Genomic DNA, 16,241 nt, shown 5'->3' on the forward strand with positions numbered 1-16,241 from the left:
CATAACTTAACACATGAAACACTATTTATGACAGACTCATGGATAACATCATTCTCAATTTTGAAAAACTTAACTTTTCCACTAAGATTTGGTATTAAGACAAGGATGTTCACTCTCACCATTGCTATTCAACACAGCATTGGAAGTCCCAGTTAGAGCAATTAGGAATAAAACGTAATCCAAATTAGGAAAGAAGAGGTAAAGTACCATTATTTACAGATGGAATGATAATATACATAGATAACCCTAAGGACTCCACTAAAAATCTAATTGAAACAATAAAACAGTTCAGCAAAATGGAAGGTTACAAACAGCATATAAAACTCAGTTATCTACTTATATACAAATAATGAACTAGAAGAGGAAGAAATCACTAACAAAGGAGGTGAAGAACTTATACATAGAAAAATATAGATACTGTTAACATAAATAAAAGACAAAGATATGGAAATAATTTCCATACTCATGGATTGGAAGAATTAACCTTGACAAAATGACCATCTTATCCAAAGCACTATCTAGATTTAGTGCAAACCTTACCAAAGAGTAAATTGCATTCTTCAAAGAATGAGAGACAATGTTACTGAAATTTACATGAAACCATAATAGAGCTTCAATAGCCAAATCATTTCTGAGGAGAAAGGAAGAATATTAGTATCACACGTCCAGACTTTTAACTATAGCACAAAGCTAAAATAACCAAAATAGTATGGTACAAGAACAAAACTGACACACAGAGCAACAGAACAGCATTGAAGACTCAGAATAAGCCCTCACCTATATGGACAGTTAATCTATAACTGAAGCCAGGAAAACTTCTTCATTTAACCATGCTTGTGGAATTGTAGAGTCCCATTCAAAAGAAGAAAACTATGCCTCTATTGCACACCATACACAAAAATTAATTTAAATAAAAATTGATAAAAAATAAAACTTTCATGTACGATTTTAAATCATAAAATATGGAGCAGAAATTATAGCTAAAGCACACCTCAACAGAGACTGATATTTTTGTAGATTTGTCACCAACAATGAGGGGGAAAAAAAAAAAAGACTGCAAGCTTTTGGGGCATACTCAAAGTAAAAACAAAAAACAAAAACTGCATAGTGAGAGAAACTTTCATTAAAAGATTTTTTTCATTAAAGAGACTGAATAGGGCCTCCCTGGGGACCAGCTGGTCAGAGGCAGCACTGCAAGCTGATGGCAGCTGCTTCTTGGGGCAAGAACTTGATCCCGGGCTGGCCTGTAGGTGATCCACATGGCGCTGCAGACCTCTTCTGACCCTTCCCCTGCTCCCCTCAGCAGTGTACTTCCTCTATCTGCCTGTTCTGCTTCTCAGTCTGTCTCTGGTGAAGCCTCTCACTGCCCCTGTACCTCTGGCTTGTACCCCAGTTCTGTATGCATAAATAAATAAATCTCTTTAAAAAATAGTGCTGCAGTAAACATAGGGGTACATGTTTCCTTTAAAAAAAAAAAAATACTGAATAGGCTTGTGCAGCACTAAGAAGCTAAAGCCTCTTCAGCGGGAGTTCGATCCCCTCCCAGGAAGTGATCCACATACCTCTCCTGACTGCCCACTGTTCCCCTCAGCAGTGTACTTGGTCAATCTGCCTGTTCTGCTCCCCACTCTGTCTCTGGTGAAGCCTCTCACTGCCCCTGCACCTCTGGCCTGTACCCCAGTTCTATATGCACAAATAAATAAATCTTAAAAAAAAATACTGAATAGTAGAAAATATTTCACACCATATTTCTCACAAGTAGCATATATCCTGGATTTACAAAGAAATCATACAACTCAGTAAGTAGGACACTAATAACCCAACCAAAACATGGGCAGAATAGATAAACAGCCATTTTTTCAAAGAAGACATACACTGAGTCATCATACACATGAAAACATGCACATCATCACTCATTATCAACGGAAAACAAATCAATACTGCAAGAAGTGTCACCTCAAACCTTTTTGATAAACCACAATTTAAAAAAATTACTGGCAAAGATGTGGAGAAAATGGAACTACTGTATATTGTTAGTAGTGATGTATGGAAAACAGTCTTTAGATTTCTCATACTATTAAGAATAGTTCTACCATATGATCCATCAATTCCACTCCTAGGTATTGAACTTAAAATTACAAAAACACTGAGTCACTGGCAATAATTACAGCACCATTTACAAATACCATCTGATGTAAATCCTCATTTCTGACTAGCATTTAAATTGGCTGAACTTTATTTTTTTTTGTCCTCTATTTTTTTAATTGAGGTAACTTTGATTTACAGTGCTGTTTGTGTTTTAGAGGTACTGGATCGCCCCCTGTAGGTAATCACACTCACAATGCACCACAATAGTCCATTATGCTTCTTTCCCACTTATTCTCATCTCTCTGTATCCTCAATCTAGAATCACACTTCTAGGCTTTACAGTTAGTTGGACTTCATCTGGCCATTTTTTAAATCTCTGTTTTCAAAATGTTAGTGGCACCATCTACTACTTGTCTTTCTCCTTCTGATTTGTTTTGTTTAGCATTATCCCCTCTTGTTAGCAACTACTATGACTTTTCTGAATGGATTGGGGCAATATCATAGTTGTACATACTTATCGTTTTCATTTTGTATTCTTTCTAGTCATTTCAAAATAAAATATTTATTTGGAAATAAACAACAGGAGAAAGGGCAGGTTGGAGAGTGTGTTATGTTGGGATGTATGTGTACGTACCCAAATTCAAGGGTAACAACTCCCTAAGTAACCCCCGGAGGACCACCTTCTCAGGTCCACCAGAGAGGAAGTAGCATCCTCCCCATGGGGGATGCAAGTCATGTTAGGTACTGTGGCTTGTTGATTTGTTCATGCCTGGGCACTCTAGTCGTCAACCTCATTTAAATAGGGTTCTGAGTACTAATATTAACAGCACCAAATGTACAAGTAAAATATTTTTAAAATTACACAGATGTCAGTATTACTGATTAAACTAGTAATAAATTTTAATTAATATTTAAATTAAATCCAATTACTACACTAAAAATTTTATTGAATCTTGACTATATAATTGAAACATAATTTCTTTTAGGTTGTATACTTATCCAGGCTGTGTGGCTAGGTGCACTGTGGACTCAGGTAGATTTTAAAAGATCAGAGGAAGGTTAGTGGGCAGAGACCAAAAAGACCAGTGGGCAGAGCAGTCATCAAGTGTCTTTTATTCATATGTCAGGGGGCTAAGGTCACAAGCTTTGATACCCCCTCACTCTCCACCACTCCCAGGACCTTGTTAGTCTTTGTGTGTTTCATAGACAAAGCTGGCACAAAGCCAGGTGTGTGTTTCCAGCACATAAATGGTGCACTAACTGCCATGTGCAGGGTCCATCATGATACAGAATGCTTATTGATAACAGCTCCCACCGTCATGGTTACAGAGTGCTTATTGAAAATGGCTTTTGCCAAATTCAGAGCAAAAGAACTGGAATGACTCTGTGGTCTCATCCCTGGTCCCTCAACACAAACCTATTTTCTTTTTTTTTTTTTTTGAAGATTGCAAAATGATATGCTAGTTTGTTTCCTTTATAATAAAATTACTGCCTTTTAATGTTTTATATTCATCTTTCCTTTTTTGCACAGCCTCAACTGCCCCAACTCTCTCACAATTTTCTTTCATTTTCTGCCCTCAACCCTGAATATAACTTTTATTATTTCAGCTTTCCTTCATGAATTTCATAAGTTTTTCACATTAGTATATTGTTATTCTTTATATTTAGAAGTGACAAATAACTCTCAATGAACTTTGCACATTACTGCTTATTTGGACTGTGAATTTTAATCCAGTCATGAGAAATGTTTATTTTCCCATCTCTGTGTATATAGTTATTCTAAAATAGTTAATTGCTATTTTTTTGTTGTTGTTGTTTGTTTTCTACAAACCAGGGTTGCTGAATGAAGGATAAGAGGGAAAAGAGTTGTTTCATTAGTGTTATACAGCTTCTGGAAAAAGAAACATGAAGATAAATATTTGTTTTAAAATGTCAGTACGAGTTAACCTAACTTTGTGACCTGAGATTGGGAGTTCACAGATGATTAATCTTGGGGACAGAGATTTACAAAACTAGGTGGTTTGGGGTTAAATGTCTAAGAAGAATGTGTAAGGGATGCTCAGAACACATTTCTGAGTTCATCCTGTACTACCACAAACTGAGGTATCTCAATTAACCATACATAATGAGGCTGGCTTTGAAACTTTACAATTCAGGTTCACCATTACAGAGCCAAAGTGATGTAAAACTCCATCATACTGTGTTCTACTTGTTTGCACAGAAATTCCTGTATGGAACCCAATTTAGGTCTAACTTCTGTTTAGTGAGAGAAATGAAAGACAAAATTAGAAGGAACAAAAAGCTAACAGAATAATTAGGGTGTTAAGGTTTTACTCAGTTCATTTACATTTCCACATACATATACTTGTTTATTTGCTTTTGCTATATAGTTACCAAAAATGCCTTATGTTAGATACAGCCTAACCTCTCACGTGAGGAAATCATTGTTTTTTTTTTTTTGTTTGTTTGTTTTTAAATGTAGAGCAACTGTTCTAAGGCAAAGACTTAACAATGGCACTTCAATTGCAGATGATTTTGTGTGTTCCAAAATATTGACAAAAAGTCACTAAAATATTTTGCAGTGACTGGAAAATTTGGAACAGATTGTGGCAATATAGGTCATATTTGTTTTCATGGCACAGGTATACTATGCTAGTGACTCGGTTAAATTCTGAAGGTATTTCTGGTTCCCATTACTTTATATAAAGCAGCAGTCAAATTTCAGTAAGGTTGTTGAGTGGTTCCAGGCAAGCATTTTCATTAAAATATCTGTTATCAGTGTGTCTGTGTGTACAGGGTGAGGTTGGTAGACATTGATTTGTCTACAACTCAAACTAAACAAAGAAAGCAATCCCGCCCTTAACAATAAAACCCTAAAGTACTGACATTTCCCTCCCAGCAATGTGAAACATTTTCCCTAAAGAGAGGCAGCAATTTTTACTTTACACTAGAGAATTTCATCTTCCCTAACATCCATAATTACTGATCTGGGACCTTGAAGCAATTACCAAACATTTAGAAATATGTATCATTAGCCTAGAATTCTTTCCTTCATCCAGGGGCATATTTCCAACTTTCTTGGGAGTCCTTCCCATGGATATCACACCAGCACGCCAAACTCAGTCAGTAAAAAATGTTTTCCTTTTCATTTCCTCTCTATCACTCAAGCCAGAATACTTAGAGCATTTTTGATTTATATTTTTATAAACTCTCTGTATCCAACTGCTCACCAAATTCTATAGATTTTAATATTTACTACCCTTGAAAGTTGTTCTGTTCACAATTTCCAGCTATTGACATGTATTTTTGGATACATTCTTATGTCTCCCATTGTGCAAAGAGTGAAGACAAAGTCTGGATTTACTCACCTGAGTAACAAAGTCTTCAAATCTTTCCCCCTTACAAACAATTCTCATTTTTACCATGGAGATCACTCTGTATTATGGATACATGTTTTCCTGGATTGAAATTCACTCTTCCTCATGTATAAACTAAAACTTAATATCTCTAAGGAAATATTTGTAAAACCAGATTCCTGTTCACATTTTTCTTCTTGCTCCCCTCCCATACTGCCTCTCTTTCCTCATAGTTTATGTTCCAACAGCACTGAACTAGATTCATTATTTTCATATAGCAATGAATTTTTACAATATTGCTCATACTTGGAATAACCAATCTTTATACCTTCATTTAAACAAAATCATCCTGTTTTGGATTTACAGTATAATTGGGAGTAAAAAAAGTGGTGTTAGACTGTTATAATTCTCTCCTTATTGTATAGAGAATTGCCAATTGCCATTATTTCATCATTAAGCATAAATCAGGCTATAAATGTGGGTAGCTAACCTCTGTAATCCTTGCTTGCTAATTATTAAACGTGATTCATAGAGGTTGAATTGTATTAACTTTTCTCTATTAATTTTTTCATTTTTTAAAAGATATGTGATATATTCTGCAGATTTTTTTTTAGATTTATTTATTTATTCATACAGAACTGGGGTACAGGCAGAGATGCGGAGGGTGAGAGGATTCACCAGAGACAGAGTGGGGAGCAGAACAGGTAGATCAAGGCAGCACACTGCTTCCTCTGCTGAGGGGAACAGTGGGCGGGTCAGGAGAGGTCTGCCGCGCCATGTGGATCTCCTCCGGGGCAGGCGGGGATCGAACTCATGCTTAAATAGCTTTCACTTCTTAGTGCTGTGCTTTAACCTACTGTGCCACCAGGGAGGGCCTGCTGATCCTTTTTTAAATGATAACTCTATTTTCTTGAACTGAATGTAATTGGCTATGATGTTTTATTTTTTTATATCCATGACTGGAGTTCATATGCTAATACTGGATTTAGAATACTTGTTAGTGAGGCTGCTCTTTTTTTATACTATGGTCATCTATAACCTTGCTGTCAAGATTATAGCAATTTCATAAAATGAGGAAGAATTCTTTGTATTTCAGTTAATTGGAATTAACTGATAGAATTGAGATTAAATTTTCCTTCAGTTATTGGCTAAGGATAGAATTGTTTTGGGGAGAGGTTTTTAACTATTGATTTAGTTTTAAAACTGCTTCAGCTGAAGGATAAATACTAAACAGCATGTTTTTCAAAAAGTTTTCCATTCATTTAAGGTAATTTTTGTTGATGTATAATTTATAAGTAATTTTATATTTGTTTCAAGAATATAACATAGTGATTCTATATAATATGCATATATTTACATATTTGTATATACATTGTGTCATTGTACACAATTACATATTGAATATTGTATATGCAATATGTGCAGTATATAATATGTATTGTGATAATATCACTACAATAAATCTAGTTAATATCCATCATTATAGATAGATATAAAATTCCTTTATTATAGCAAGAAATTTTAAAATTTATGACCATATTGGGGCCCTCCCTGGTGACGCAGCGGGTTACAGCACAGCACTAAGAAGCGTAGGCCACTTCCGCATGGGTTCGATTCCTGTCTGCCCCGGAGGAGATCCACATGGCGAGGCAGACCTCTCCTGGCCCTCCCGCTGCTCCCCTCAGCAGTGTGCTTCTCAGTCAGCGTATTCTGCTCCCCACTATGTCTCTGGTGGATCCTCTCACCCTCTGCATCTCTGGCCTGTACCCCAGTTTTGTATGCACAAATAAATAAATCATTAAAAAAATTATGACCATATTTCTTCATCTTCAATACCTAAATTTCTTGGGGCAACAGCTTTCTTTGGAATCCTCAGCAGGGTTCCAGACAAGGTGTAGGCATAATTGAGGAGGTAATACTCAAATAATTTATCCTAATTCTACAAATAGACCATACAGTATTATTTACTATAATCATCATGCTGAAAATTATATTCCCAGGACTTATTGATTTTATAACTGCAAGTTTGTACCTTTTGACCTTTCTCATTCATTTTGTTCACTCTCACATCCTTAACCCTTGCTTCTGGAGTTCAGGTATCATTCATCTGAATTTTGAAATATTGAAAAAATGTTTCCAGCTATTCTTTTCTCAGCATGATCTATAATTGACCCTTTTTTTCTCAATTATTCCAGTATTTTGTGTGCCTTCTATCTGTTTTCATCCCTTGGAAGATCTTTTATCACCTGAGTATTTCTAACTAAATTTTTCAGTGATGTAATTTGGGTTATATTAATTTTACTATATTCTTTCTGCTGCCTTTTCTTTTTCCTTTTTGACCTATGTATCTAGGTTATTGATTTTTGACCTATTGTTTTCCTTTTATGCACTAGTCATTGTTATATCTTTTGCTTTCAAAAATTCTTTATATTATGATTATGAAAACCAAGAAAATTAACATTGTGTATTTTTTTTAACACAATCAGTATAAATGACTGCTGTTAATTTAGAAGATGTTTGGGTAGCTTGATAAAGCTGTCTTATGCATGGTCTTGTAAAATCATATATTTACAGAAATTTGGGCAGAAACAACCTAGAGTTATAAAAGCAAAATAAAACAACTTTGCATTAAATGTGTGTCTTAAATTCTAAATTGAATCAAATTAGAAGTTAAAGACACAAAATAAACTAAATTAAAAAAAATCCTTATATTAATGATTGAATATATACTTCCATGTATGTGGTAGAATATTATAGATACTATGATAACTACTCCATTTAAAAAAAAAGAAGAATGTTGTTACACATGGATAGATTTCACCATTTTTAGTAGCTGAGTAACATTTCAGTGTGTGTGTATTTAGCACTCATCTTAATTTACTTATCTGTCCTTGAAAAAGTATATTTCTATAAGTTGACTACAGCAATGAACAGAGGAAAACATATGTCACTTCCGTTTCGTACTTTGCATTCTTTTTTTACAATCTATCCTATTTATTTATGCATACAAGGGCTGGGGTATAGGCCAGAAGTGTGGAGGTAAAGGATTCACCAGAGAGAAAGCAGGGTGCAGAACAGGTAGATTGTCTGAAATACATTGCTGAGGGAAGCAGCAGGTTAAATAGAAATCTAGAAATCTGCAGATAGCTCCCTGGCTAAGGATGCAACACCTGCTGCAATGGCTGCCCATGCCTTGATAGTGTGAGACTTAACTCATTGCACCACCAGGGAGGACCTAATGCTTTTTTTTTTAAGATTTATTTATTTGTACATACAGAATTGGGGTACAGGCCAGAGGCTCAGGGGTGGCGAGAGGCTTCACCAGAGACAGAGTGGGGAGCAGAACAGGCAGATCTACGAAGTACACTGCGGAGGGGAGCAGCGGGCGGGTCAGGAGAGGTCTGCCGCGCCATGTGGATCTCCTCCGGGGCAGGCGGGGATCGAACTCATGCAGAAGTGGCTTTAGCTTGTCAGTGCAGTGCTTTAACCCGCTGCGCCACCAGGGAGGGCCCTTTTTTTTACGATTTATTTATTTATGCTTATAGAACTGTGGTACAGGCAAGAGGTGGGTGAGAGGATTCACCAGAGACAGAGTGGTGAGCAGAACAGGCAGACTGATGAAATACACTGCTGAGTGTAGCAGCGGGCAGGTCAGGAGAGGTCTGCCAAGCCATGTGGGTCATTTCCCTGGCTGGGGATCAAAGTGCAGTGGCTTTGGAGAGCCTCATAATGAGGTGCTTTAACTCATCGCACCACCAGGGAGAGCCCTGGTCCTATTGATTTGTATACATGATGGATACCTATGAACAATGACTCCATCATATGGCCTATTTAAGATTTTAAGAAAACTTCATACTGTTTCCATAGGAACTAAACCAGTTTACGTATCAAAGAACAGTGTACAAATCTGTTTTTCTCCACAACCTTGGCAACACACTTTATGTATATATGGGCCTTTCTCACAGATCTGAGGTAATGTCTCGAGTGGTTTTGATTAGTACTTCTCTGTTGGTAAATGATGTTTTTTGAAGTGCCTGTTGACTATTTGACTACATGCATGTCTTCTTTGAAGAAGTGGCTAACCATTTTGTGTCAGGTTTCTTTTAGTTAAGTATGTAAGTTCCCTGATATTAGCCCCTTATTGGATGTATGATGCACATCATAGTCTCTCACTTAATAGAGCATATTTTCATTTTAATGATTTTTTTTTTTTAAATCTGGGCAGACCATTTTGGTTTGAAGTAGTTTTTTCTTTTGCTTTAGTTTTCCTTGTTGGAATTGAGTTCCCAAAGATATTCATGAAACCAGTATTATAAGTGCTTTGCCTGTGTGTGTGTGTGTGTGTGTGTTTCCTATAGATTTTGGGGTTTCATTTCATATAGATGTATTTGATCTATTCTGAGTAATTTTTTGTATATTATGAGAGGATATTCTAATATTTCTTTTTCATGTGGCTGTACAGTTTTGCTAACACAATTTCTTGAAAAGATTTTCTATTTTTCAATGTATAATCTTGGCTTCTTTTTCACAGATTGTTTCTGGGTTCTCAGTTATAATCCATTGGTCTATACCTATTTTTATTTCAATATCATATTGTCTTAATTATTATAACCTTGGATTATAGTTTGAAGAATAGAAGTGATACCTGTTTTTTAAAGTAATAATTAAATTTTATTTCTAGAAAATTGTTATTGAAATAACATTATTTCACATCCCTGCTAGTGTTTTGACAGTATAGGATTTACCCCCTTAGTGATTTTCAGGATCATTTCAGCTATATGGCAACTCTGTGGTTACAAATAAATTTCAAGTATATTTTCTTAGTTCTTAGAGGAATTCCATTAAATTTATTTATTTATTCATACATTCAGAACTGGGGTACAGGGCAGAGGTACAGGGGCAGTGAGAGGATTCACCAGAGTCAGAGTGGGGAGCAAAAAAGGCAGATCTACAAACTACACTGCTGAGGGGAGCTGCAGGTGAGACAGGAGAGGTCTGCTGTGCCATGTGAATCACCTCTGGGGCCAGGAATTGAACTCTCACTGAAGCAGCTGCTGCTAGCTTACAGTGCTGCATCCTAACCTGTTGTGCCACCAGGGAGGGTCTCATTGAAACTTTTGTAAGGATTGAATTTAGTCTATATTTTATGTTGTATAAACTGAACATTTTAACAATATCAATTATCGCAATTCATGAAAAAGGAATAGCTTTCCATTTCTTTTTGTATTCTTCCATTGCTTTTAGCAGTGTCTTCTGGTTTTGTTGTATAATCTATTCACATCATCATTCTTAAGTATTTAATAATTCCTTATGCTATTATAAGAGGAACTGTTGATTCCTTTCCTACTTTGCTATTTCATAAAATTAATCAGAATTTTTATATTGATTTTGTAACCTGGTACTTTAATGTACCGATTTAATCCCCTGTTATCATAAGTGTGAATATTCTATAATCTATCCTCTCTTTCCTTTAAATGCCTTCAACTTTCTCTCTTTGAACTCTGTAGTTTCGCTGATATGTGTCTTGGTTTATGGTCTCATTGCACTTAGATTAACTATATGTTCTTTTAACTTCATGGGCTTGTGTATTTATTTTTCCCCCAGTTTGGGGAAGTATTCTCCTATTATTTATTTGAAGAATCTCTCTGTTATGCCCTTTTCATCTTTTTTTCTTAGAACATCCATTATCTTAATTTCAGTTTCTTAATGGAGTTGGCTACTGCTTGCAATGCTTAATTATTATTATTATTATTATTCATATTTTATCACTAACTATTCTTCCACCTGGGTCCTTTGTGCATTATTATCTTTGTGGTACCTGATACTTCACTTGGTATACCATTTTCTTGAGTTTTTGATCACATTTATTGAACCCCTTAATCCTGAATCTCTTTCTCATATATATGTAAGATTTATTTATTTGTGCATACAGAACTGGGGTACAGGCCAGAGGCTCAGGGGCGGTGAGAGGCTTCACCAGAGACAGAGTGGGGAGCAGAACAGGCAGATTGACTAAGTACACTGCTGAGGGGAGTAGCGGGAGGGTCAGGAGAGGTCTGCCGCGCCATGTGGTTACCTCCAGGGCAGGCGGGAATCGAACTCCTGCTGAAGTGGCTTTAGATTCTCAGTGCTGTGCTTTAACCTGCTGCGCCACCAGGGAGGGCCTCTTTTATATTTTTATCTGAAACGTTGATTTCTACTTTCTGCCCCTTATTTCTAAGTTTTAGTCTATTTTTATGAATTGTGTTTTATCACTTTAATTTGCATTTCCAAGTTATGATGTTTCATTTTCACTTTGTGTGTGTGTGTGTGTTTGCATTTGTGTGTATGTGTTTTCTTCTCTCTCTTTAATCTTATTATAGCACTTTGAAACTGTCTCTGTTAGGGAAATATATCCATACTTGTGATTGGGTTCTGGGTGAGTTAGTTGTCCTCCCTTTTTGATGTCTTATTTCCTTGAGATTTTGATGTTGTGTGTTTGAATCCCCCCCCACTATTACTTTAAATTTCTCTGTTTTTCTTTTAAATATCTGTAGCAATAACTTAGAGGTTTGAACAACAATTGCATTTTCATCAAGTGTTTCCTGAACTGATCCAATGTATCTAACCTTTTCAGGTTCTGTAGGTATCAAACAATATTTTAGCTTTTCTGTATAAGCAAGATTTGGGGGTATTCTGGAGAATTTTAGTCCCTTGTGGTAATGCACTGATGAGTATGGAAAGCTGACCAGTATATATGGTACTGCTAATAGACCTCTTTTTTGAAAAAAGGGTCATTCATATCTCGGCTTTCATGTCTGAAATTTAGCTCTCTAAGCACTGTAAGTACACTTCACCATGTCATTACCAGCCCCAAATATCCAGATAACAGAATTGTCATCTAAAGTGCTTTCACCTTTCCATAAAAAACAAAGAATCTGGCTTGCTTGGGGCATCCCAAGCCTTTTATATAGTTTTTTATTTCCTATGAGGTGTGTGTGTTTCGCTATTTCTACTTTCCATTCTCCTAACTACTGTCTGTGTTTCTCATCCCATAGCCTCCAAGCATGTCTTTATACCCAATTTTTTTTCAATGAAGTGTTAATTTCTTCCAGCCTGTGTCTAATTCTGATGTCCAAAGTATGTTTTAGATTCACCAGAAGCCACAGGTCTCATTGGGTATAGTGTACTTTGGTTAATTGTTACCTCTTCCTATTGGGAAAGCAGATAGGACCTTTTTCTTGCTATCTTGGTGATGTCCTTATGATCAGAATTTTGAATAAGGAATACACATTTCACATTTGAAAATGCTAAATTATTTCCCAAATTTTCTCTCATCAACTTTTGTTCCTTTCAATAATATGTAACTGTTCAGGTTATTCCTTATATTGACAAAGATTTGATGTTTTTTAATATATAAATTATGGCAATTATCCTTGTGTAAAAGATCTTTTATTTTCTTTTAATGTATTCTTCTCTGATAACTGCTGAGGTAGAGTTTTTCATGTTTATGGCAGTTAGTTTTCCTTCATGTAAAATGTCTTTTTGAGCCTTTATGTACTTTAATCAAGTTGTTGCTTATTGATTTGTATTGATGTCAGTCCACCCACTAAAATTTTGTGTTTTTTAAAATTTTATAAGATTTTGTTTTTATCTGTAAGAACTGGGATGTAGGACAGAGGTGCAGGTGTGGAGAGGAGTGAGATGATTCATCAGAAACAGTGGGGAGCAGAATAGACAGATTTACTGAAATACACTGCTAAGTGAAGCAGAGGGCCAGACAGGAGATGTCTGTTGTGACATGTGGGTTAGCTCCTTGTCCAGGGATCGAATACAGGCTGGCTGCTGAGGTGGGCCAGTGGTGTGACAGCACAGAGACTTAGCCACAAGGCCACCAGGAAGACCCCCACTAAAATTTGTAAGTTTAAATTTTCAAACTGATTCTCCCAGTTTGTAATCTCTTTTTACCCCCCCTCAAGGTATCTTTTGCATAGCATACAATTTTTAATTTCAGTGTAATCAGGCTTATCAATCATTTTCTCTGTGATTTGTACTTTGTGCATTCCAATCCAGGAGTCAAAAAAATACAACTCTGTTGTCTTCTAAACATAGTACAGTAGTGACAATGGGATATAGAGCATGATGATAGGGAAAAGAAGTGTATTCACCATACAAAAAATGAATCGAGTCAAATCAAATAAAATGTTTGATTATTTTTTTATGTTCTATTTTGGAATCTTTAATTGCAGATTAAACAATGACCAAATTGAAGTAGTTACATTCTCAATGACAAACTACTTTTATTTGTTAAAAAATGTATTTTGCATAAATTCTTGGCTTTTGCATAAGATTTTTCTGGTACATTAAAGTGTGTTTATTCATTATAATCATTTTTATGAATGTTTACTAACATTTCCTCAGAAATTCTTCATATTACTACAACATTTATGATGGAATTGAGATGTGAACTTATATGAATGACATTCTTATTCTTTTGAGTATTTTGTGAAGAAAAGATAGTGAAATTTAGATTTATTCTATTTTAAATGTGAACCTGCACAGCACTTTTTTTGATAATAACTCAGCACACTCTTCACCAAGAGAGATGGCCTCTCTAAGATCTGACAAAAATGTGTTCACTTATGTTCTTAGTTACCCTTTCCTTTCAATGGAAATGAAAAATATGAACTTTGGCCATACATAAAATGTCAGTGTTATACTATTTTAAGTGAATATAGCAATATGTTTTGTTAGATTGTTGAAGAGGTTGATAACTTTAAACATAATATTTAAATTGAAACTCCATTTATGAAACAGTAGCTTATTAGAAAAGTCCATTAACTTCAACTGCACTCCTGTCCAATGACTCCTTCACATTGCATAGTCCTAAATTTAGAAGACTTGCCTCAATAATTATGTTTTTAAGTGATGGCAAAAGTCAGTCTTCATGGTCTGGAGCAAGACTTACTGAGAGCAATTTCCCCCTTCTTTTTATAACAGTGTACATGTTTCCAAAGTTCAGTTTATGAGTTTATTTTTATGTTGATATGGACTTGCAAGTTGAGTGAGGATTTGGGAAATTTTACTTTCCAGCTAGCATGCATTCTGCTAGGTACCCAAGTGACTACAATCTAGTACTCATTCGTGAGGAATTCATGGTATAAAAATCAAACCAAAGAGAGTTATTCCATGAATAAATCTGCTGTAATATGAGCACAAAGGAAGAAGATTTTGCTGGGAAATATGAGACTATTATTCAAAGAAAGTGACAGTTAAACTTCATCTTGAGGTCTCATTTTTGCTGGTGGTTAAAAGGGAGATTCAAAAATTTTACATGTGAAAATGAAAATTTAAGTGATTATGCAATAAAGGAAATAGCTTATTGATAGCATAGATCAGAAGGGGCAGTGTAACTAGAAATAAGATGTGAAAGCTTGAAATTGTTTACATGGAGGAATCTGATAAGGAAAGACTTAAATTTTTCCATTAAAATGAGTTTTCAGGGGCCTCTCCCTAGAGGCCTAAGGGTTAAGTACTATCACCTCTACCATCTGGGTTGGATCCCCAGTAGGGGAATTAACCCATGATGCTACAGCAGAACACTCCTGTCTTACTTGCTATTTCTCTTAGCAGTGCATTTTAGTAAATTCACCTGTTCTCCTTCCTATTCTGTCTCTTGTGAATCTTCTCACCCCCCCCCCACCTCTCTCCTGCCCAACCAGATCTACACAAGAAGATTGGCATTGCAAAAGAATAGTTAGGCTTATGTCTATAATAAGGGTAATAAGAAAGTAACCTAAGGCATTTATCCTGAGAAATGAGAAACCATGAATTCAGGAGAGACTGGTGAGCAATGGTATGGAACAATAAAGGCAGTTAACAGTTGAAAAGCACATAGTATTGTAACATGGTCGTCCCCAGGAAAAGGTTCCCTGCCCCAATCAGAAGGAGGGTGGAGCTGAGCAGAGAAGAGAGGAATCTGGAGAGGACACTGAAGAGGAGGAAGCAGGATGGAGAGCCAGAGGAGACCTGAGGGAACCACATAGAGCAGAGAGACATGTGAAGAAACTGCAGTTCTTCTTGGTCCTGGATTGGGTTGAAACAGAAATGTGTGAGAGACACATGGCAGCAATTTACTCTTTTCCTCCCAGACCTGACTGGCCATTTCTGAACCTTTTTCATGGATGCCCCAGAAGGGGCTTTAGACTGGTGACAGGCTTTCACGTGCTTTGTACAATTTTTATTGGGTGGACTTTTACCCATGAGGGTATGAATAACTTTGGGTGTCTGACTTATAAACTATATTCTTTGACTTTTCTATATTTCACATTAATTGTATTAAAGTTTCTTTTCATCAATGGTCTTATGTCATGTTTTGATGAGGTGGATGGCAGAACCTGTTTAGAGAAGGTGGGTTTGGGGGTTCAGTGGTGCCCCTCTCCCTGCTCTGTAACAGTGTGACATTGATTTGAGTAAATGAATGTGTGATAATTTCCTGATTAAACTAGTGGATATGTGAGCAGGAACAGATTTGGCTCAGGCAGTGAATGTTTCTTTTGAATTTATGAGTGCCAACTCTTTCTGCTCATATCCTTAAATAAAATAAAATGTGCTATGAAGTACAAATTTCTGTCTCTCTTCAGGAAAAAAAAAATCAGGCTTTCAAGGAGATGTCAGGGCCTCTTCTAAGAGCTTGTTTTGAAGCAAATTTCTTCACATGATTAGTGTGAGAGAAGAAATGAAAGTGTTATTTTAAAAAGAAATAAATACATAAAAAAGACATGTCATATTCAAACTCATTAAGTCTTATTCTGATTT

This window comes from Condylura cristata, unplaced genomic scaffold, assembly GCF_000260355.1.
Source record: "Condylura cristata isolate star-nosed mole 26May11 unplaced genomic scaffold, ConCri1.0 scaffold00014, whole genome shotgun sequence".
Taxonomy (NCBI): Eukaryota; Metazoa; Chordata; class Mammalia; order Eulipotyphla; family Talpidae; genus Condylura; species Condylura cristata.